The sequence below is a fragment of the Protopterus annectens genome, chromosome 3.part1, assembly GCF_019279795.1.
Source record: "Protopterus annectens isolate FY-2018-M chromosome 3.part1, PAN1.0, whole genome shotgun sequence".
NCBI lineage: Eukaryota > Metazoa > Chordata > Ceratodontiformes > Protopteridae > Protopterus > Protopterus annectens.
Window position 1 is genome coordinate 557,479,096 of NC_056732.1, and position 24,042 is coordinate 557,503,137.

The window sequence follows — 24,042 nt, forward strand, 5'->3', positions numbered from 1 at the left end:
ATCTGGACCAACAGCCTTTCCATTCTTCATCCTCTTCATAGCTATCCTTACTTCCTCCTTGCTAATCCATGGTACTTCATGATTCACTATCCCCACATCATCCAACCTTCTCTCCCTCTCATTCTCTTCATTCATCAACCCCTCAAAGTACTCTTTCCATCTGCTCAACACACTTTTCTTGCTTGTGTATATGATTCCCTCATTATCCTTTATCACCTTTACCTGCTGCGCATCTTTCCTAGCTCAGTCCCTCTGTCTAGCCAATCGGTACAGGTCTTTTTCTCCCTCCTTAGTGTCCAACCTTTCATACAGCTCTTCGTATGCCTTATCCTTAGCCTTCACAACCTCTCTCTTTGCCATGCACCTTATCTCCTTATACTCCTGTCTACTTTCTTCATCTCTCTGACAATCCCACTTATTCTTTGCCAACCTCTTTTTCTGTATACTCTCCTGTAATTTCTCTTTCCACAACATGTCTCCTTGTCGTCCTTCCTCTGTCCAGATGTCATACCAAGAACCTTTCTAGCCGTCTCCCTTACTAGCTCTGCTGTAGTTACCCAGCTATTTGGTAACTCTTCATTGCCACCCAGTGCCTGTTTTAACTCATCCCTGAACTCCACCTAACAATTACCCTTTTTCAGTTTTCACCATTTGATCCTTGGTGCTGCCCTCACACTCATCCTCCTCTTCTTGATCACCAACATCATCCTACAAACCACCATCCTATGCTGCCTAACTACACTTTCCCTGGTCACCACTTTACAGTCTCCAATCTCTTTCAAATTGGCCCTCCTACATAAGATATAATCCACCTGTGTGCATCTTCCTCCACTCTTGTCTGTCACCCTATGACCCTCCCTCTTGTTAAAATACGTATTCACCACAGCCATGTCCATCCTTTTCTCAAAATCCACTATCATACTACTTAATCATAAAGTTAAAAAAATGTAAAATTTCTAACAGACATAAATAAAACAAATATAATTATCAAGCTATGGACTTTAACCCAAAATAAAGGTATTGTTTTATACCATTTGTTTTTGTAGCCTATTTTAAAACAATTTGTTACATTCAGATAAAATTGTTCAAATAAAAAAATGAATAAAACTGCAAAAAAACTAAAACTTATTATAAAAGATAATTCTAGCTGTTCCAACACTCAGATAATTGACTAAATTAAATCAAATAAGCATAAATGAAAACAAAAAACAGAACTAACATCACTGCATATTTCTAATGCCAATGTAACTATAAAGAAATCTTTTTTAACTTGTTCCAGAACCTGTACTATAAAAGTGGTCTAAAAAAGAAAGACAACATTCGCTTTATTTCTGCACACCGACTTAAATATCATCCCACATCTGAGTTAATAGTAGTAATAATTTAACAGGACTAACATATATTGTTTGAGTGTCAAAAAAATAATGATATATTTAAATTAACAAGGCCATTCAGCACAAACACAGACTAAGATTACAAAAAAAAAAATGAATAATAATAATAATAATAATAATAATAATCTCCAGCATAGTGCATACAACTGAGTCAAAGAAAAAACATTATAAAAGTACCAGACATCTGAACTGTCCAAACGTCTTGCATCACATACTTTAACTTCTCAAATGCTTCTCATTGTCAATGGCAAGCACCATTTATTCCCAAACACATGCTAATTATAAATCACCTAATCCTCTACCTGTTATTGGAAGAATCCTCTGGAAATCACAAATATAGGGGAGTTAAGCAATAAGTCACTTTAATAAAGATAATGAATAATGTTATGCATTGATTGAAGATGTTGTCTCCATTGTTCAAAAACCAAAACATAAAACTTTGACTGTACCATAAAGTTCTTGAAAACACATTCTATTGGTAAGAAGTTGGGAAGATGAAACATGGCTGAAAAATTATAAAATCCAACGCAAATGCAATGATCATTCAGCTTTAACTAAGCCCAGCCACTTAACCAGTTTGCATCTGTACTCCAGCAAATCCGTATCAGCAGGTTGTTATCTCATATATTAAACAAGAAACTGCATATTGCTCTACTAGCCAGTGCTCTCTGTGCCATTCTAGACAGCAGGAAGAAAAGGGATGATATGAGGAAGCAGCCACCAAAAGCAGTTCATACAGTGTTTTCTTATGACATGCTTAACTTTCCATACAAAAAAAATGAAATTATGACCAAGTGTGCTATTGTTCATAGGTAAATATTAGGATAGCTGCCCTTTACAGGCTATATTAAGGCTATCCAATTTCCCTCAGAAGTGAGAATCAAACCATGCACCTTACATCTGTGATGTAAACACCATAACAATTATTCCAACTCCCAGTCCCCTCTAGTTTATGAGAGAGCTGTGTTCTGAATCAGTCTGAGAGTGAACCTACTATTCCATTAAACAGGTAACATAAAAACTAAGGAAAAACAAAAAAAAATATTGAAAAAAAAAAAAGACCACGCCCCTCTGCTAAGATTTGGAATTCATTCATCCATCAACTATTATAACGAAAAGCCTCCCAAATCCTGTCAGAACAAAAACACTCCAAATACAATACTGTTCATTGGCAACAACTTACCGTCTAGAGCAGGACTAAAGAGAACAGCACAAGCATCAAATAACGTCTAGGAAAAATGCAGTGAGTTCTAGAACACAGAACTGAAGAAGTACACTGCAGGGCAAAGTCTGCCATCTCCAAGTACCAATTCAAGGGCTAGCACAATACACAGTACAAGCAGTGGCTTCATTCTGAAGTAGCCAAAAAAAGGATGTAAAAAGTTCAAGGTCAACATTACAGGTTAGAAAACAATGGAAATATTAGAAGCTCCCCAGGAGAATAAAAATCCAGTGCAGAAGTCAGGCATTGCAATAGCAGATTCACAATAGAAACTTAATCAGTAACAATCAGAAACTGAAAGTACCTGGAGCCCACAGACATTTAAATAGCATATCAACTTGATTGAGTTTGTCCTCGGCAACCAGGTGCAACCATGTTGTAATTAAAAAGAAAAGTTATTAATAGATTAGTTGTCTAGAGGTATCCATTTCCTGTAACCTGACTTTTAGAATACAGTGCTTCTTGCCTAGGGTGACCATCCTTCTACCACATGACCATAAGAGCACATTACTTGTAGATTTTGTCAGTTCTGTGGTATCCCTTATAATGAACAGTGTCAATTTTAATTATAACTACATCATTCTTCTATATCCTTTATAATGAGTAAATAGCTTTGTCACAGTAAGGTTACTACTGCCTACACCCTTTTTGATAAATAAGTAGTCTTCACATATATAAGGCCTTTACACTTTCTGTATCATGAATAAACACCAATTTCATTTATAGGATCAAAAACTTAGGAAGCAGAAAAACAACAAACAGGTAAAATATGGTCACTGCAACACGTCCACAGCACAAACCAGCCAAGGCTAAATGAAACTATTTATTTTAAGTGCTTTTCGTTTGCTGAAATAAGCAAAGTTCTTCAGAAAACATTTTTAACATTTAAATACATATAAATAGTCACAGCTGCTACCATTGAGCCAATCACAGCACTCACAAGCTTAACCACTTACTTAAAGGCAACTAAGCTACATACAAAATTAACACTAATAAAGATAAAATTAAAAATAAATAAAAATAATAATAATAATTTATACTACTGTCACCACAATAGAAAATACTAAAATATCATACTTTAAACGAGATGACAACAATGTAAATAAACATAATCTAATAAACTTAATTATATGCTATTCTGCCATATTATTTATAAAAAAACAACTAACTAATGTCAGTCACAATATCATCGGCTAAGACTCTCTTTAACTTATGAATACTATAGATAGAACTTCAATTCAACCCAGGGGTATAGGCAGGCATTTTTTTTTACCTGCCAAACCAATTCTAATTCTTCTAGGCGGGGGTGCTGGGCCACACCTCTTATGTATATTCACCTGATGGTCCTGGACATTTTGCTAATGTTTTTGTGTTTTTGTAAAGTGTTGTTCCTACTAATGGCATATTAAAATCCTTTTTTCCTTTCTCGAGTCTAGCAACATATACCACCATACAAGAATGGAGGACCACAACACTAAACAAACATCTTAAACCAAGCATCTTTGAGTTGCATTAAAACCTGGATCTTAATTTAATGGTGAAACCACCCTATCAATAATGTATATATATCCATTACATTTACAATAGTGCAACTTTGGCATACTTATACTTGAAATTTTTTGGATACCGTTGTGTCTCTTCTCTTAAGTATGTCTTTCAGGTTCCTTTTTTGAATGTTACGAGAGGTGTCACCCATTTTTCCATTTAAAAAAATGGTGGGATTAGTTCTAGCCCCCCCCAATTTTTCTAAATAATATCTAGCAAAATAACTGTGCAAGTTAAATGCTTGCTCAATTTGTAAATTAATTACAGGGCTGCATGCCATGGTATCATGAACTTCATAACCATAGACCTTCAATAGCTGGCATTCTACCAAAAATCTTGGTCCCCCTTTTGCAAAAACATAGACTTCAACTATAATTGCGTTAACAACGTAACACAATTTTAAAGCTACTGCACTTCTTTTTTGACTTTGAGGATACTTGAACTGCACTTTGCAAAATTGAAAAAAGAATTGAAAAAAGTAGGAAGAATTATATATATGTTTTAATATATGTTGGCGACATAATAACCTAGAGTCCTATTCTTAAATACAAAATAATTAAAAAAATTGCTTAAAGCAAGAATTGTAAGTTTGACTCATTAAACTTTTGTACTACTTTTTTTTTTTTGTACTATGGAGTTTTTAAGATGAAAATATCATCCAAAAATAACATGTGTAATAAATGATCAATCATAATAAATTGTATCCTTAAATAATATTCGATTCCCAATATGCCATTACTTACTGAATATGCTATGCCCCATTCAGATACCTTGCCAAAGCAACTTTTGTAGGCAACTTTTTTTGTAACATTTGAAAAAAAATTATTGTTAAAAAATAATTCCAGCAAATCTGTAACAATTCTGTAAATGCACTTATTTCATTTTTTCAGCGCTATTTCTCCCAAACATTCCCACCCCACATCCTGGGGTATACATGTATATAAATCCCTCACATCAACTGTGAGGAAATTATAATCCAAATTCCAAGTCAATTCCCAAGCTGTCTATTCTTGATGAAATGACCATGATATGTTGTATTTATTCCTTGATCAAGTATTTTGTAAAACTAGTCCATAAAATTAGCTAAAAGTAAAAGTGGGTGACCACCATCAACCAAACCAAAGGTCAGCAGAGGGTTTTACCATATCCTGTGGAACTTAGGGTATACCAAACATGTAAGGGTATCTAGGATAAATGGGCTGTATGCTTTATTTACTTCTGACCTCGAACTCTCAGTATATGCAGGGCCTTTACATAATCTACATTTGTCAAAAACCCACCAGGCCCCCCCCTTTATCTGGGTTTACAAATACGTATGACATTCGTATTCAAATTGGTTATTTCTTTGTTTGACAGCAGTGGGCAGCCCTCTTTTAATGCCCTGCCTTATATCCAACTCGCATAGTTGTTCAAAGACTTGCAATAACGGATGTAGGGGAGGGTTGAACATGCTAGGAATATAAAATGGATTTAAATTAGGACCATTAGAGGCAGCGCCCATCACTAAATTAAAATTTAACTGTTGAGCTTTTGTTCAGGGACATAAGTATAGCCTTTAGATAAAAAGTCAGCTATATCTGAAGACATAACAGCAGAAGAAAAATTAAATACTTTGAAATCTCCTGATTTGTTAGTAATAATGACTGGCTTAGGAGTTATACATTCATTAATCAGGCACAAGCTTTGCATCAGAATATTCATATATATCTATAATTAAGTCTTGCGTTTGTTGTATTTCCGTTGCGGTTTGTTCATTTGGTAATTGTTCTGCTGCTTTGGTTTGGCTCCTGTGTAATTGGCTGACCGAAAATTTACATTTGCGTTTTGATTTACTTGCCCATTCCTATTTTGATCATGTTGAAGATGTAATAACCTTACACTCCTCCTCACTTCTGGTTGACCATCCATATTAACATTAACTGATGAATCAGAATTATTATAATTTGTAGCAGTAGGTTGTAACCTGTAATTCTCACACTGGTGTTGATTATTTTCCATAACCTCACCATTAACATTGACCATTGAGTTGGAGATCTTGCCAAACTTGAGTCGATGAAGGAACTGGATATGCACTACCCTCCTGGTATGCCTTACAATCACGATTAAGTTTCTTTATTTTATTACTTTTCAATTTAACCAAGTACTGATCTATACTGGAAAACATGCGAGCATATTCGTATTTATACCTGTAAAATCAACATCCAGTTTAATACTAGAATCCAGTTCTGCTACTAAATTGTATAATGCTTAACCATAAGGTCCAACAACTCAAAACCTTGGCGGTCAAATAATTTGAATTTGAATACGAATGTCTTGATTATATTAAAAACTGGTGGTATTTGACAATGTAGATTATGTAGAAAGGATGACTGCATTGTTGGATAGTCCTGCATATATTGAGAGTTCTTTGTTGGAAGTAAATAAAGCATACAGCTTTATTCAAAATAGTATAGAAGACTTGTTTATACAGGGGAGGATTGAGCAGAATATTTATAATTATATGTTTACCATTTATCTTAGATACCCTTACATGTTTGGTATACCTAAGATCCACAAGGATACCTTTGTTGACGGTCGAGGGTCACCCACTTACCCCTGTGCTAAATTCATGGACTCAATTTTACAAAAATACTTGAGCAAGGAACAACAAATATGTAAAGATTCGTGGTCATTTCTTAAAAGAATAGGCAGCTTGTAATTTGACATGGATTATAATTTCCTCACAGTTGATGTGAGGGATTTATATACATGTATACCCCAGGATGTGGGAATAGAATGGGTTGGTCTGGTGTTAAAGAGAAATGGCGCTTCCGCTAATGAGATAGCATTAGTTACAGAATTGCTGGAAATTATTTTGTACAATAATTTTTTCATATTTGGGGAAACTTTTTACCTACAAAAAGTTGGAGTAGCTATGGGCTCCCCATGTGGGGCAAGCATAGCAAATTCAGTAATGGCATATTGGGAATCCGAATACGTATTTAAGGATACAAGTATTAATGATTCGATCATTTATTACACATGTTATTTGGATGATATTTTCATCTTGTTAAAAGGGGATGCTGAAACTAGTAACTCCATAGTACAAAAGTTTAATGAGTCAACTCAATTCTTGCAATTTACAGCAACTTTTAATAAGGAAGCTATAGCTTATTTGGATATTTGGTTATCTAAGAATAGGACTCTAGGTGGTTATGTCGCCAACATATATAGAAAAAGCACTTACTCCAATTCTTTCTTACATTTTTCAAGTTGCCATCCTCACTATCAAAAGTGCTCAGTGGTTAAAGGGCAATTAGTGAGAGCGGCACGGATTGTTAGTAACGACCAAGATTTTGTGGTAGAATGCCAGCTATTGAAGTCTATGTTTTTGCACAGGGGGGTATCCAGTAAGGTTATTAGATGACTTAATAAAAGAAGTTCAGTATAAGAGACTTAATGGAATATATAAACCTTTGTTAGGATTTAAACAATCCATTATTGAACTGTCAAGTCTAGAGTTAGATTTTGTTGATACCATGGCATGCAGCCCTGTAATTAATTTACAAACTGAAGCAAGTTTTATTACCACATTTAACTTGCACAGTTATTTTTGCTTGGATATTATTAAGAAAAATTGCAGCCCTGTAATTAATTTACAAACTGAAGCAAGTTTTATTACCACATTTAACTTGCACAGTTATTTTTGCTTAGATATTATTAAGAAAAATTGGGGCTTATTTAGAAGTAATCCCACCATTTTTGTTAAAATGGGTGAAACACCTCGAGTAACATTCAAAAGAGGCAGGAACCTGAAAGACATACTTGAACAGAAACAACGGGTTTATCCAAAAATTTCAGGGATGTTTAAATGCCAAAGTTGCAATTATTGTAAATTTGTGGATAATATACACTCATTGATAGTGGGTGGTTTCCACATTAAATTAAGATCCAGGTTTAATTGCAACTCAAAGATGGTTGTTTATATAGCGACATGTCAGTGTTGTCCTGCATTCTATGTTGGCAAAATGGAGCGTAGACTCCGAGAAAGGATTTATGAACATCAGTATGCCATTAGTAGGAACAAGCAGGACAACGCTTTAGCAAAACATGTCCAGTCCTATAAGGACCATAGATTTAAATTTTCAGTTATAGATCAGGTGAATATAGACATAAGAGGTGGCCCAGCACCCTTACGTCTAGAAGAATTAGAATTGGTTTGGCAGATAAAATTAAATGCCTATAAGTACCCTGGGTTGAATAAAACATGTTCTATAAGTAGTATTCTTAAGTTAAAGAGTCTTAGCCGATGATATTGTGACTAACATTAGTTAGTTGTTTTTAAAAATAATATGCACTGAGTGCAGAATATATTAAGTTTATTAGATTATGTTTATTTACATTGTTGTCATCTCGTTTAAAGTATGATATTTTAGTACTTTTTATTGTGGTGACAGTAGTATAAATTATTATTATTATTTTTATTTATTTTTAATTTTATCTTTATTAGTGTTAATTTTGTATGTAGGTTAGTTGCCTTTAAGTAAGTGGTTAAGCTTGCGAGTGCTGTGATAGGCTCAATGGTAGCAGCTGTGACTATTTATATATATTTAAATGTTAAAAATAGTTTCTGAAGAAGTTTGCTTATTTCAGCAAACGAAAAGCGCTTAAAATAAATAGTTTCATTTAGCCTTGGCTGGTTTGTGCTGTGGACGTGTTGCAGTGACCGTATTTTACCTGTCATTTATAGGATCATCTGACATATTTGTCTTAAATTGAGAAAGAAACTCAATCATGACTTTGCTTACTGCATATAAACAGAAGGTAGAAGGCTCCTGTCTAGAGCACTCCATCTCCTTCATATGCAGTAAATGGATTGGTGCTGTCTAGGGTCATATTCCATTTCCTACATAAAGAAAAATTATGACTACCCTTTCTAGAGTCAACTCCCAGCCTCTTTTATAAAAGGAAAGATTGCTCATATCTAGGTAACCTTTCCACTTCCTATATGAAGAGAAATTAGCCTGCTCATGTCTAGGGTCACCTTGAGTCCACTTTGAAAACAGAGCTATACAAGTTATTATCCACAGGATGTCCTATGTACTCCCACAGTCAAAGTAAATAACACTTTACTGCCACACTGACTCAGTTCCCTAACATTCAATTGACCCATTTAAGATAACCTCACCCACCTGTGATCACAAGTGAGTGAAAGCTCCCAAGTGCAAACATCATTTGCAATGAAAAACAATAGATAAATCATTGACTTCTACCACCACTTATATAAATAAACTTTGAGGTCCCACTATCAAAGGCAAAGGGAAAAATCACCAACACACTGGTAATTTGACCTTCTGAAGAAAAGCTTAGCAGTTATGCTCACTAGTGAACGTATAGGAGTCAATTACTAATGTTTCATGGACAGGCCTGTCTCCCCACTGAGTCATTTTGGCACATAACATATTTGTGCCATACCAAATGAGTTTATGAATGCATTGTCAATGCCATAAGTGTTACCTCTTTATAATATCACAGAAACTGTTAACTCAGTTTGGATATTTAAAGTCCACAAGGTGATGTATGCATAAAAATGTGACATAAAAGCTGTGTATGCATATGCAGATCTGGCAGAGGAAGGGTAACCAAATAATTATTCTTAGTAATTGTGGCAAGTAAAAGAACCCCGATATAGATCCATATTCCTCCTGAAACAACAGTAGACGAACGACTGATGCCAAAGTCATGGACTTAAACTAAATGGAAAGAAATGCGTTAATCCTTTTAGCAAAGGGGAAGTCCCTACAAATTACAATATTAACAGTACCCCTCTTAGCTCAAACCCTGTAGTGAGAGATTTGGGAACACAGGTTGATAGCAACCTTAACTTCAATCACCATGTGTCCACAGTGGTAAGGAAGGTCTTCTACATTGCACATCTCATAAGCAAGTGCATTGCATCCAAAGCTAAGGATGTTATAACTCCCCTGTACTCATCCCTCATCAGACCACTAATAGAGTACAAGGCTCCCTTCTGTATGCACCTCACAAGACACCTGCAGCAGCTGGAGAGACTTCAGAGGTTTCTCACCCAGAAAATTCAGGGCCTTCAACACATGATCTACATGGACAGACTGAAGGCCCTGTCACTGTAATCTGTATCTTATAGGCTGCTGAAAGGTGACGTGCTTGGCCTACAGAGCAGTCTCAGATCCTGCCTTAATGGAAGTGCTGCACATTCACAAGTCAAATGGGACAAGATTCACTTACTCTAGGGATCGTAATCTAGCCTGCAACATTAACAGGACATGCTGGAGAGACAGATATATCTCCCAGTACTGCCACAAATCTGGAACAAACTCCCACTTCATGTAAAACAGAGCTCCTCAACAACCCTATTTAAGTGTAACTTAGACAACTGGATGGGAGACGGTAAATTTACCATGGGTTGTGACCTGTGTCCCTTTTTGGATAACGGCAGTCAGTGCTGATCATAGACTTGTACTGCAAATAAAAACAATACAACTTGATCAATGAGGGAACAAGGGTATAACATGGCAAGGCTTATAATGGCCCTCAGGTCAGTAGCCTAATAACCTCCTATGAACCTATGAACATGCAATAGGTAGCAAAAGAAGGTAATGTACCCTTGTACAGGGAGGCTATGTTTGCCAAATATGCCCATATGACAGCATTGCTCAATGTAACTCTTTTTCATTTATTTCAACCAGCAGACACTGAAAATTTATACAAAGTCTATTGATAAAGTAGGTACATCCAGCCCAAAAATCTGGACACCTAATTAGCATGAGAATTTAAACATGGAATCAGTCATAACTTTTCCCACATCCAATAGCACTGTGGGATACTACTCAGACACACAAGTTCAAAAAGCTGAGAATAATAAAATGACACAAAAATATAATCATATGATCAAAAACACTGCAAAATCAGCAGGCTGTAATAATGATACTGCAAAAATTTATTTCACACATGTATGTTTGCTTTTGAAAAAAAACAGATGTAACTTCTGAATCCTCTTGGTTTAAATTACTGGTGACACCAGTATGTTGACAATGTAGTCTGGTTTCCTATGCACTAAATAGCTTCATATGATCAAAAACTCTGCAAAATCTATAGAGACTGATTAATCCCAAATAAAGTTCAGCTGTCCTAGTAGGATATTCCGGACATTTACTCAGTTGCCTGCTACCGTAAAAGCCATGGTTCACAGAGAGCTTACAAAGCATCAAAGGGATCTCATTGTTGAAAGATATCAGTCAGGAGAAGGGTACAAAGAAATTTCCACAGCATTGGATATACCATGGAACACAGTGAAGACAGTCATCAAACAGTGGAGAAAATATGGGACAATAGTGACATTGCAAAGAACTGGATGTCCCTCCAAAATTGAGGAAAAGACAAGACGAACACGAGTCAGGGAGGCTGCCAAGAGACCTACAGCAACACTGGAGGAGCTGCAGGAATTTCTGGCAAGTATTGGTTGTGTACTACATGTGACAACAATCTCCCATATTCTCTGGGTCTATATCAGAATCGCGAACATTCACAATGTTGAATCTGACATTGTCGACAGGTAAACAGAAAAAATGCAGAACATCGAAGAGGTAAATGTAAATTTCCATAAGGGGAGATTTGTATTTACTTGAATGTAGTGCGGTCTCAGAGTTGGAATATTTAAGTAGCGGGGGGTGTGGGGGCCGCAGCCCCTCACATGGGGGGTGCAGGGGGGCTTACCCCCCTGCTTAAAGCAAGTAGTTATATTTTTTGACTATTTATGTTTTTATTAGGTGTTCGATGTTACTGGACTTTGACTATATGGTGTCGATCATATTGTATTCGAAGTTCAGTAACTTCAAGCATCTAATATAGACCCTGTTCTCCATATGTCTGGACTATGGGGTAGGGTTGCAAGACGGAAGCCTTTTCTTACACAGAAAAACATCCAGGCCCATATAAAATTTGCAAAACAATACCTCAATTCTCCCAAAAGCATGCGGGAAAATGTGTTATGGTCTGATGAGACCAAGGCTGAACTTTTTGGCCACAATTCCAAAAGGTATGTTTGGTGGAAAAACAACACTTCGCATCACCAAAAGAACACCATCCCCACGGTGAAATGTGGTGGTGGCAGTATCATGTTTTGGAGTTGCTTTTCTTGAGCTGGAACTGGGGCTTTAGTCAAGGTGGAGGGAATTATGAACAGTTCCAAATACCAGTCACTTTTGGCCCAAAACCTTCAGGCCTCTGCTAGAAAGCTGAAGGTGAACAGGAATTTCACCTTTCAACATGGCAATGACCCCAAGCATACATCCAAATCAACAAAAGAATGGCTTCACCAGAAGAAAATTAAAGTTTTGGAATGGACAGCCATAGCCCAGACCTAAATCCAATAGAAAATCTGTGGAGTGACCTGAAGAGGGCTGTGCACAAGAGAGGCCCTCACAATCCGACAGACTGGGAGAGATTTAGCAAGGAAGAATGGGCAAATATTGCCAAGTCAAGATGTGCCATACTGATAGACTCCTACCCAAGAAGACTGAATGCTGTAATTAAATCAAAAGGTGCTTCAACAAAGTATTAGCTTAAAGGTGTGCACACTTATGCAACCAGCTTATTGTATGTTTTTTATTTTTTATATTTTTTCCCTAACAGACTTGCTTGTTTTTCAATTGAATTGTACAGGTTATAGATCACGTTAAAGGTAGAAAAAGTTTTGAAATGATTTATTGTGGTTTCATTTTTTTTACATCACAAAAACCTGGCATTTAACAAGGACTCGAAATACTGAAATATCGAATTTCATTATCTCGTGACTATAAAACCGAATCCACAAAACACCGACACAAAAAAAACGCGAAATTCACAACACCGAAAAACACCCACATCACAACATAAACAAACAAAACTACACACATACACAACTCATACACACATAAGCAGGGGGCAAGCCCCCCTGCACCCCCCATGTGGGGGGCTGTGCCCCCCACACCCAAACTACTTATATATACTAACGCCGAGATCGCACAAACACAAAACAAAAGCCAACTCACACACGCACATTCTCCGACCCCTCACAGACACATCAAACACATCAACACACTCACATACACTCTAACTCCCACTCAAAAGCCTTAGAAAACACTTACCTGACATAACACCTACATCCACACATGGCACCGCGCACCATCAAAACACAATCCCGGACATTATGCAGCGTAAGGTCATAACCATGAATTCGACATATATTCGAGTTCGTGATTATGACCTTTCGCTATTTTTAACATTCGGCTTTATAGTGTCGAGATACTGAAATTCGACATTTCAATAATTCGAGGTTATAAAGTGTTTCCGTATGTATACGTGTGTGTGTGTGTGTGTGTGTGTGTGTGTGTGTGTGTGTGTGTGTGTGTGTGTGTGTGTGTGTGTGAGTGTGTGTGTTTACATATACTGGAGTGTCATTCATTTGCTTGAAGGAAAAACAAATTGAAAGTTTATTGGTCAAACGTTTGGAAAATTGACTAACATTATTGCTGAGTTTTATTATTTCAGGGAGTTTTGAGTTATGCCCTTATGCCAAAGCAGCGTGTTTTTGGAGTTGGTATGTATAATTTGCCAAGGGTGTAAGGGTGCAGGGGGCACATTGTTTATTATTATTATTATTTATTTTTTTTTTTTTTGAGGTTCAGAGGTTCAATAATTTGTTTTTTACCCTTTGAGCAGTCAGTGTTTTGAATGCATCCCATATACTACATATTCTGCAGCACAATGTGATATGTCTTAACAGGTAATATTTCAAAACAAAGTGAAAATGACATAAAATATTGTAAATAAAACTTCTTCTTTGGGCTTTTTCTGGTTAGGGGTCACCACAGTGGATAACCTGTCTTTTCATAATTGGCAGTAGAGTTTTATGGTGTCGAGTTGCCAGCCTGATGCCCAACCTTCCATGGAAGGCACACGCATACGCCTAGGGCCAATTTAGTGCATCCAATCCACCTACAGCATGTGTTTGGGAGGGAACTACAGCACCCGGAGAAAACCCATACAACCACAGGGAGAACATGCAGACTCCACACAGAAGACACTCCAGCCAAGGATCGAACTAGAGAGCCTCTTGCTGTAAGGTGACAATGCTAACCACTGCACCACTGTTGCCACCCAAATATTGCAAATAAAACTGCTGTGGTAAATTATATAAATTAAACTATTGGGAATTTTCTTAGGAAAACAAGAAAATTGTTGTATTAGAGTAGGTTCTCACAGCCTTGTTTGTTAAAGAAGACAATCAGTGATATATAAAACAAAGCCTGAAGTCAGCTCATTCAGAGTTGATAGCTCTTCCTGAAGGGGGATTTTTTTTGTTTTTTGAATCAGTGATTCAGTTGAAGCACTGCAAAGAAATTTGAGATCTGTAGGAAAACACTAGATGGAGTCTGGTTTCCTTACAATGGAAAATCAGAAGAGACAGAGCGGTGCTGAGAAGCCCAGACAGACTCAATATAAAGAGATACTGTATCCCAGAGGTGCTGAGAAGCCCAGACAGACTCGATGTGAAGAGATACTGTTTCCTTCCCGTATGAGACTATGCTTAAAATTACTTTCAGTTCTTTTCCCTTTACGGGACAATCTGCATTTTATAGAATGGAATGGTAGTTTTTGCTGTATTTTATCTTCTACTCTACACACACACACACACACACACACACACACACACACACACACACACACACACACACACACACACACACACACACACACACACACACACACACATATATATATTTAACATTTGTCGACTATGCATATGTATATATATATATATATATATATATATATATATATATATATATATATATATATATATATATATATTTAACATTTGTTGACCGAGAAAGTTCAACTAGGACAGAAACTGTTTTCAGCAGAGGCCTGGGGAGAAACACTCCAGATGCATATCTTTGGAATGTGGGAGGAAACCGGAGTACCTGGAGGAGACATATGCAAAATGCAGGGAGGATATGCAGACTCCACACAGAAGGCACCCCAGCCAATAATCAAACCAGAGAGCCTCTTGCTGTAAGGTGACAGCATTGACAACTGCACCACTGTGCCACCCATATATAAGTGTGTGTGTGTGTAGTTTACATGTATGCATATGTATATATGTGTATATATATATATATATATATATATATATATATATATATATATATATATATATACATATATATATATATATATATATATATATATACATATACATATGCACACACACACACATATATATATATATATATATATATACACATATATAAAATTTGTTGAAGCAGTTAAGTCTATTGAACATTTATCTGGTCAACAGATTTAGCTGACAGCTTCTTTTGCTGATTGCTGCTTTGTTGATTTGCAGTATACCAAATCATTATACATACTTCTGGATGTGATCTTTTTTGAAGGTAACGGGCATTTGTGGTTATGCTGAAGGTTGTAGCATTAGGGGGTCAGAGTATGTGAGCAAGTATTTTGTAGGTTAGGGTTAGTGTAAGAGCTAAATAAGGAGGTAGTTTTAGTGCTATGTGTGTGTTATAATTTATGGGGAGTTTCTGCATTATGTGTCAGAATGTGTGTGTGAGTGTTTGCTGGTTACAGTTAAAAAGTTAAGACTCGCTTAGGGGCTAGTTTTAGTGTTATTTGGAAATGTGTGAGAAGTGTGACCAAGTGTCTTGTATAGTGGCAATGATAGCGAAAGGGTTTCTTCATAAGATGATGTACAGGGCTAAAGTTAGGGGCAGAAGAAGAGATACCTTATATGAGTAAATTGGTGTAGAGGGGTGATTCCTCCCTATAAGTAGTTGTACACTCTATGTAGGTTTGTGTCCATCGACTCTTGTCCCCACCTTATGTGTTCATACTGACACTGCTTGTCAATGTCTGTTTTTAATGCTGGCTTGCCTGCCATAGCTAGCTCCCTTTTTAATCCTCTTATCTTTCCTGTTCACACTGTTATTTACCTTCCCCTCATTACAGTCTTTTTTATATATATGAAAAGGATAACTGTTCCCCAAAAAATTGGTGTACACTAATTCCCTTCTACCTGTCATTCCTTATGGTTACTCATTCCTCTTTTTCTCTTTGTTATTCCCTGTTTTCTGTGTTTTCTATCTCCCCCTTCATACCCATTTATATGATGACATTTGAAGAACTTTGCTCTGTTGTCCCTTTTTGGCCTTCTCACAGTTGCTGAGTAGCCATGAAGTGCTTTATTGCCAGAAATGTGGCAACAACAATTTATTAGTGGAGGACATTTTCTCAGAATACAAGTGCTGTCCTGGTCCTTACATGTCTAGGTGGCTACAGTCCTTACATGTCTATGTGGCTACAGTCAGCACCGCACTATGGAAACTGTGATATTTAATGATGCACTATGACACTGCAAGTGTTTTAGAATACTCACTGTATCGCAGAAAGTCAAGGCAAACAATTACTTTAAATGGAAAACAGAGGTAAAACAGATGAGTTTTAATTTTGTAGGAGAAACCCTGATAATGAAATAGAATAAAGGGCAAGCCATAGTAGTAAAACAATCTGAACAACTGTTGTATCATGGATCCCCAGTCTACCAGCATTGAAAAGACTCCATTATGCAACAAGCCTGCAAATATTTTAGAACTGCAACCTAACAGTACACCTTGCAAACTGGAAAGATGAACAGAAAAGAGGTTTAAATATCAACAATTATTAACATTAACTATACACTTTAATACCTGAACTGTGGTAGTTTGAGCTGAATGCAAAACTCTTAGCTGACATCTTCAGCAGTCAGCTAACAATTATTGTCATGTAGTGATGCATACATTGATTGTATACAAGCAGTTAATTTATTCATCAGCTTGTCATTTAAAACTATAAAACTAGTTTCTATACTTATAAGTGACTACAGTTAAAACTTGGAATGAAATAAGCAGGAATCAGGAGCACGTGTGATGCAACCTGTGAGACAAACAGCTTAAATCCTCAACACTAATATCAGTGCTTTATAAATGAGTTCCTGAGATTGGTGCAACTGGCAGAAGAACAGAGGCCAAGGAATTTGACTTCCACAGAAAAGAACACAGGCCATTTGAACTTGATTTTGATGTTTTGCTTTGCTAGTTTGAGGCATAAATGATCAATCTGAAATATGAAAGTATAAGCCCAGTAGAGTAGAGATCAAAATATATAGTAAAGCAACTTTTAATTTTTTAAATATTAGAGACTAAATATGTTAGAGGCATGGAGTAAAACATCTTAGCCCAGAAATATATGAGCAACTACGTATATAACATTGTAAACCAACAAAACTCACCTGAGTCTGGATAAACATCCTCAGATGCAAAAATGTATGAAGTGAATGAACTAAAAAGCAAATGAGGGCAGAGACAAAGCTGAGATAAATAAAACCAGTTTATTCAAATATGAGTGCTTTCACCCCAACCAGAGTGCCTCTTTAGATCAATAAAATCAATTAAAACAATTACATTTAAATACTGTGACAAAAAGAATACATCCATTCAAAATACTACATAATCATCACACGAGTTGAATAAAAATTATATCAACCAATAAGATTAGTCAATTCCTATCTCATCTTTGAATAAATTGTTTGGTTTTGTTTATCTCAGCTTTGTCTCTGCCCTTGTTTGCTTTTTAGTTCATTCACAACTATATAACATCCCTTGGTATTAACATGCTCGTTTAAATGTATTTACCCTTTTAATATAATAAAACAAGAAGATAGCATATAACTACAGTTTTTTTGTATTGAAAAAAAAAAAAAAAAAATATATATATATATATATATATATATATATGTATATATATATATATATATATATATATATATATATATATATATATATATATATATATATATATATATATGTATATATATATATATATATATATATATATCGGTCCATGTGGCATATGTATTATAGTACATGTGCAACCATTTTTTTCTAATGACATTTTTAAAGAAATTGATGATGACTCAATGAAAATGGAGGCACGTTGGTTATCATCGCCTCACTTACTTATCCACAAACTTCAGCAATGCCTGCTTCTTCTTCTTTCATAGTTCTACAATTAAAGTCCTACAATATTTTATTGCAATATTTTTTTATACTATAATTGTACAGCATCATTTTATTTAAAGTACTATTAATGTTTACAGTCCTTTTTCATTCATTATACTACATGGATTTCACTAATTGTTCTTTATCCAATTGTGCTTTATCCAACTGCTATTAATGTTAACAATTTTTGTCATGTATTATAGTGCATTGTTTTCTTTTTCTATATGTTCTACTGAATGTTTTTTTCCCCATAGAATTACTGAAATCAGTCCATAGGGATCAGTTCATTATTTCCTTAATTAAAAATCTAATTATTTATTTATTTTATTTTATTTTACATTTGTTAACTGGGAAAGTCCGACTAGATATAGGTCCATTTTTAGAGGAGGCCTGGGGAGAAAAGCTGCAGACATACATTACATGTATACATAGAGTGAAATATTACAAAAAGGACACATGTTTAGCAGTAGATACAAACATAATACAAGATTTTCTAGAGTACACACATGAAATATTTAGAGATTATTTACTGTTAAAGGAGAACACCTACATTTTAGTGGTTCTCATACATTTTAGTAGTACATGGTTGTGTCAACATATCCTTACATTAGTACTTTCCAGTAGGTAGAGACTTATAATCAATTTTCTAGACAGTTAATGAATCAGAGTAATACAGTGAAAGTTTCTTCCTGTACTAAGGTTTTCAAATTTATTTTATTTAAGTGTTTGAGTAGGGTTTAGTCAGGGTTTGTACAGGGACAGAGCCAATGCATTTTTATGTGTTTTTTAAAATATATTTTGAATTGGGTTAAGGAAGGAACTGTAGTAAGTTCTGCCAGAAGTAAGTTCCAGGTTTTGCTGACAGAGTTGGAAAATAGTGATTCACCAGCTGAATTGTTGAATTTAACAGTTTGTACTAGTGTTCTGTTGGAGGAGCGGAGTGTTTCTAGGTTACTGTAGGGGGTGATAATATTTTTCAGTATGGGTGTACTGTCTGGCTGGTAGAGAAGTTTGTGAACAACTATTAATTGGTTATATTGAATTTGGTAGGGTATTTCTAGCCAGCCTAGCGATTTAAGGTTTAAACAGTAATGTGTTCTATATGCTGATCCTGTGGCAAATCTGGCAATATTATTGTAGCAGCTAGTAAGTTTATTGATGTCAGATTTGCCTAGGTTTGCGAAGAAGGGTGAGGGATAAAGAAGGGTTGATAGCAAATGGGTACAGGCAATCACAGTCCGAGCAGACAGGGTTAGGAATAGTTTAATCTTATATAAAGAACCTAGTTTCTTATTAACTGTTTTAATAGTTTTGTCAACGTGAGCATCAAACTTAAGGTTGTTGTCGATAATTACTCCTAGCAGTTTAGTACTAGGTTCTGGGGAAATTATGGTACCTTTGTTGGATGCTATGGTGAGAGATGGTAAAGGGACATTGCGAGTGCGGGTGAAGATTAACAGCTTGGTTTTATTTGGGTTTAATAGTAGACAGTGACAAGTGAACCAGTTCTCAACTTTGTTGAAGGTGTTTTGAGATAAAGATTGTAAGTCTGTGGGGGAGGTGGCAGCACAGATTAGGGTCGAGTCATCTGCGTACTGTATACATGCTGCATTTGGCATGACTTCATACAGATAGTTAATGAAGATGGAGAATAGGAGGGGACCTAATATAAACCTCTTGTGGACTCCAAGGGTGATTGGTAATAGGGACGATAAGTTATCTTTCCATAGTACAGCTTGTTGTCTGCCACTTAGATAGGAATGAAACCAGCTAATTGCTAGGTTATCTATAGAGAGTGTTTTTAGTGTCCCTAAGAGTAGCTGGTGGTTTACCATGTCGAATGCCTTGGAAAGGTCTAGGAAGAGGGTTGAAGAGAGCTTGTTGTTATTATGGTTTTGATTTATTGTGTGAGAGAGTTCTGTGGAATTACCCCCTTTATGGAGAGGAATAATGTGGGAGATTTTCTAGATAGAAGGGGTATTGAAAGTATAATATTGAAATGGGGTAAACTATTTTATCAGCGTCTTTTTGGAGGTACTCTGTGGGTAGTAGGTCTGCCAACAGGGTGGTGGGTTTCGATTTCTTGAGTAGTGACCTAATAAAAGATGTTGGTACTGGCTCAAACTTGAAGAGGGTGGGGTTATTGGGTGCGGGATTAGCAGAACTTGGGCTATTGGGAGCTAGTTTGTTGGCAAGGGATTGAATGGTTTCTGTAAAGAAAGTGTTGAAGGTGTTAGCAACAATTTTCAGAGGTTTTAAGAGGGTAGTCAAGGGGGTAGGGGTAGATGATTGTCCTGGGTGGAGAAGTTTGTTTATGCTTGACCAAACATTTTGGGGATGATTTTTGTGCTTTTGTTGCAGATTGCAATAATAGTTTTTTTGTCTAGCATGATGGACTTTGTATCATTTCTTAGTTGTTTAAATATGAGGTGGTCTTTTGGGGATTTAATGGTTCTCCAGGAGGCCCATGCTTTATTTCTGCCTATGATTTTTTGTCTAGTATCATTTGATAGCCATGGAGCTGCTTTATTATTAAAAATGTTATGGAGCCTATATCCAAACTTGCTCCCCCCTTTCCTCAAACTAGCCATAATAATAACCTAGCACCAACTCATTACACCTCAACAAACTCTTCTCCTCAGCCTTTTTCGTTCTCTCCTATTTCTACCTCTACTATAGCAAAGCTTCTGCTATAGCTCAAACCTGGCAGTACTGTCCCAGAAACCTTACCCTCTGAATACCTCTATCAGCTATCCCATTAGTATTCTCATAAACAGATCCATCCAACAATCCTATGTACCCACCATATGGAAAAAAGCCTACATAATTCCCTACCCAAAGGTGGCAACAGTACAGTAATATCTAATTTCCGCCCCATAGCCATACTATCCCCATCTCTAAAACAATGGAAAAATGTATTCAAACCCAACTTATTAATTATCTATTCCAAAACCAACTCCTTTCCACCACTCAGCATGGCTATTGTCCTTGACACAGCACCACAACTGCTCTTGTATCCTTATTTAACACTGTCAGCCATGAGTGCAGTGAAGGTAAACTTGTCTCTGCATTTTCCTTGATCTCTCCAAGGCTTTTGACACCATTTCCCATTATCTCCTCCTCTCTAAGCTCTCACACCTAGGCATCTCCACTCCTTTCCTTGACTGGTTTACCAACTATCTCACAAACAGATAGCAATCTACCAAATGGCTACATTCTCTCTCTCCTTTTCTCACTACTTTCACCAGAGTTCCCCAAGGGTCCATCTTAGGGCCTCTTCTTTTCAGCATTTTCATTAATAACTTTCACTTAGCTGTCACTCATGGATCTGTAGTACAATACACAGATGACTTCACAATCATCTGCTCTGCCACCTCAGAAATGGAACTTCTGACCAAGACCCAAAATGATTTCTTCACAACCAAATTCTTGATGACCAATAATCACCTCACCCTTAACCAAAATAAAAAAACAAACTCCTGCTCTTTACACTCCCAACAAAAAACACCAATTTATCATTTACTCTTCTGACAAAACTGCCATAGAGGTAGTTCCCTATACCAAGCTAATTGGCGTTACCATATATGATAAATTAACATTTGACCAACACTTCCACAACAACATTAAAAAAACTCACCAAAAACTTGGCACCCTTTACAGACATAAACACTTCTTAAATTACAACACAAGAAAAACATTAGCCCTAACATTTCTTCTACCCTCTCTCCTCTATGGTGCCTCCATTCTAACAAATATAATGTCCTGCTTAAAATATAAGATGGACACCTGCTATAACAAAATTGCTAAGTTTGTAACTAATGCAAAATATTCATCCCATCATTGCTCTTCATTACAATAACTGACTAGAACTCCCACAATATCTCACATATATACAACTATCTACAGCACACAAAATTATCTATAAACCTCTCGAATGCCCAGCCCTTGCTTCCCTTCTGACCCTTTATCAACCAAATAGGCATCTCAGATCTGAAAAATCAATCTCTTACCCAAGTAAATAGACCAAAACTCCCTGCTGGTCAATATCTACTCTTCTACCATAGCTAAACTCTGAAACACACTTTCACCTGCTCACCGGACCATTAGTAATGCCTCCTTATTCAAAAAGTCTCTATACCAATATCTTTCTACTCAATAGCTTTGCCCATGCACTATCTCTCAATTCTCTATAACCTGATTACCTGATTGACTTCTTCAGTCCCTATATTCTTCATTATTCTCCCAACGTAAGTGTCATAGCTCATTCTTTTCCACGTGGTATAAGAATAATTGTGTAAGATATCTCCACGTGGTATAAGAATAATTGTGTAAGATATCTTCACCTGGTAAAAGAATAATTGTGTAAGATATCTCCACCTGGTATAAGAATAATTGTGTAAGATATCTTCACCTGGTATAAGAATAATTGTGTAAGATATTTCCACCTGGTATAAGAATAATTGTGTAAGATATCTCCACCTGGTATAAGAATAATTGTGTAAGATATCTTCACCTGGTATAAGAATAATTGTGTAAGATATCTCCACCTGGTATAAGAATAATTGTGTAAGATATCTCCACCTGGTATAAGAATAATTGTGTAAGATATCTCCACGTGGTATAAGAATAATTGTATAAGATATCTTCACCTGGTATAAGAATAATTGTGTAAGATATCTCCACCTGGTATAAGAATAATTGTGTAAGATATCTCCACATGGTATTAGAATAATTGTGTAAGATATCTTCACCTGGTATAAGAATAATTGTGTAAGATATCTCCACGTGGTATAAGAATAATTGTGTAAGATATCTCCACCTGGTATAAGAATAATTGTGTAAGATATCTTCACCTGGTATAAGAATAATTGTGTAAGATATCTCCACCTGGTATAAGAATAATTGTGTAAGATATCTCCACGTGGTATAAGAATAATTGTGTAAGATATCTTCACCTGGTATAAGAATAATTGTGTAAGATATCTCCACCTGGTATAAGAATAATTGTGTAAGATATCTCCACCTGGTATAAGAATAATTGTGTAAGATATCTCCACCTGGTATAAGAATAATTGTGTAAGATATCTCCACCTGGTATAAGAATAATTGTGTAAGATATTTTCACCTGGTATAAGAATAATTGTGTAAGATATCTCCACCTGGTATAAGAATAATTGTGTAAGATATCTCCACCTGGTATAAGAATAATTGTGTAAGATATCTCCACCTGGTATAAGAATAATTGTGTAAGATATCTCCACCTGGTATAAGAATAATTGTGTAAGATATCTCCAGGTGGTATAAGAATAATCGTGTAAGATATCTCCACCTGGTATAAGAATAATCGTTTAAGATATCTCCACCTGGTATAAGAATAATTGTGTAAGATATCTCCACCTGGTATAAGAATAATTGTGTAAGATATCTCCAAGTGGTATAAGAATAATCGTGTAAGATATCTCCACCTGCTATAAGAATAATCGTTTAAGATATCTCCACCTGGTATAAGAATAATTGTGTAAGATATCTCCACCTGGTATAAGAATAATTGTGTAAGATATCTCCACCTGGTATAAGAATAATTGTGTAAGATATCTCCACCTGGTATAAGAATAATTGTGTAAGATATCTCCAGGTGGTATAAGAATAATCGTGTAAGATATCTCCACCTGGTATAAGAATAATCGTTTAAGATATCTCCACCTGGTATAAGAATAATTGTGTAAGATATCTCCAAGTGATATAAGAATAATTGTGTAAGATATCT